Source organism: Kryptolebias marmoratus, linkage group LG3, assembly GCF_001649575.2.
Source record: "Kryptolebias marmoratus isolate JLee-2015 linkage group LG3, ASM164957v2, whole genome shotgun sequence".
Lineage (NCBI taxonomy): Eukaryota > Metazoa > Chordata > Actinopteri > Cyprinodontiformes > Rivulidae > Kryptolebias > Kryptolebias marmoratus.
The window spans coordinates 29481438-29483699 of NC_051432.1; the positions used below are offsets into that span (position 1 = coordinate 29481438).

The 2262-nt window shown below is 42.8% G+C and overlaps 1 long non-coding RNA gene across 1 annotated transcript; it reads right to left on the minus strand.

Annotated features, from left to right (window-relative positions):
* Positions 1-31: 31 nt before the first annotated feature.
* On the minus strand, positions 32-2184 carry LOC108251429. The gene is made up of 3 exons (XR_001809347.2): positions 2071-2184; positions 1351-1421; positions 32-81 (listed from the first exon to the last, which is right to left on the minus strand). It is a non-coding gene; the product is annotated as an uncharacterized LOC108251429 (long non-coding RNA).
* Positions 2185-2262: the final 78 nt, after the last annotated feature.

A 2262-nucleotide genomic window follows, 5' to 3' on the forward strand; every position in this document is an offset into this window, starting at 1 on the left:
CCCCCGACCCCCCTGACCCTGAGCCCCCTGACCCACCTGACCCTGACCCCCCTGACTCAACTGTGATTAGAGAAAAGTCCCCTGAAAGAAAAGAAAAGAAAAGATGATTTCCTTTGTTGTTAAAAGTCCGATTGGATGAAAACATCCGATCCGCTGAATCTGAGTTCAAGACCCGACTGGCAGCGTTAATGTTTGACCAGCTAATTGAGCTCTTATTTCAGGGTTTTGTTTTTAGGGAACATTCCTGGATCTCATGTCTGGACGTGTCTTTTTACGGTTCATCCTTTTTATTTTTATTAGAGTGATTTATGACTCGTTCCTGTTTCTGCTGCCCACACTGATGAGTTTATATTTGAGAAGAGCTGTCAGCCGGATGCCCACAGGCAGAGAAACTTATTCACTATAAGTCATCTTCCTTAAAGCTGCATTAATCATCTTTAAACTCGTGGAACAGTCAGAAATCCTAATTATTTTGTTCTTGTTGAGCCTTTAGCATCGTTAGCTCTTCAGGTTTAGCCAGGTTAGTTTTTAACTCTTTAATGACTGGGTTGTTGGTGGTGTGAGGCTGTCAGACGTTTAAAACTGTTAAATATTAAAGACTTTTATCTGCCTGTTGGTCCCGTCAGAAACAGAGAAGTCTGACGAAGGCCGCTCGATCTCCTGAAGCTCATGAAGCTAATCCAATAAATACCAAAATAAAAGCTTTTTTATTTTAAGGTAACTTTAATATATTTCCTTGAATTAATTAAATTATCTTTTTTTCTATAAAAGTAATAAAAGCACAACTCATCTAAAACTGAAATCTGGGGAGGATTCATCGTGAATTCAGTCAACAGGACACATCTGGACAGGTGTGTCCAGGAGGACAGGACACATCTGGACAGGTGTGTCCAGGAGGACAGGACACATCTGTCCAGGTGTGTCCAGGAGGACAGGACACATCTGTCCAGGTGTGTCCAGGAGGACAGGACACATCTGGACAGGTGTGTCCAGGAGGACAGGACACATCTGTCCAGGTGTGTCCAGGAGGACAGGACACATCAGGACACATCTGGACAGATCCAACGTTGGTGTCAGAATAAAAGATGTGGGCAGAGCCAGAGACTTAAAGACACAAACTAAAGCTGATATTTGTTTTGTCCCAAAAAGATCCTGCAGAACATTTACAGAACCGAGGACAGATGTCCATGTTCTCTGTTTTATGTCCACAGTTCTTCTCTAATGAAACATCTGGAACTGAGGTGAGTTCAGACGTTGTCCCTCAGAGGATCTCCTCAGACCTTCATCAGGAACCTTCAGCTCTGAAACATTTCTGAGCTTCTGGGTTCGAGGACTTGTCCTCGTGTTTACCTGAGCTGCGTCCTCCAGCTCCTCCGTCACAACTGAACGTCTTCACTGTTGTCCCGGTGTCCATCCAGGACCTGAAGGAACAAATCAGACATCAGGCTGGACGCCCATCTGTCCCTGACGTCCCTTCAGACGGTCCTGTTTTTCTAGGACCGTCCACCTGGAGCTGCGTCTTCAGGTGGACCCCCGAGACAAGAGACAAACAATATCTGTGTCCTGCTGAGACGTGAGGACGAAAGACAGACGAATGAAGTTTGTTTTCATGTAAATAATCTCTAAGCCAGATCTGAACTTTTAGAAAATATTACTAAAAACTGACTTTTTTCAGATAATTTTAACGTTTTACATCAAAGCAAACAGCAGATTAACATGAATCCCGTCATAATCTGCACAAACACACATTTATTGAATTATTTCTAAAATAAACACAAAGCTACAGATTCCTGCTGGAATCAACTTTTATTTTTTCTTCCTGCTGAAAAAATAATCCCAAGTTTCTCAATTTACGGATTAAATTTAATTATATTTAAATCCATTTATTTTTGTTTTTTGTTTCAGGATGTAAAACCCAGAGTTTTGTATTTTTCTCTGTCATCATTAGTTTAATTATTTAATTTTACTGAGATGATCTGAATTGATTCTCTCACCTGTCTGCTGTTCGTTTTTACAGCCGCCCACCTGCTGCACTCGAACCATTAAATAAAGAAGTTTGTTTGTCTTTACCTCTCAGCTTATGTCTGCAGAGACGCCCCTCGTCTCCTCGGAACAAACGCCGTCCAGCTGCTGCAGGAACATCTGGCAGCAGCTGCAGAAACACCTGGAGACTTTATGTGAGTGAGTCTGACTCACAGCGTCGGCCGACATGTTCCAACACGGCGGGGTGTGTGTGTGTGTGTGTGTGTGTGTGTGTGTGTG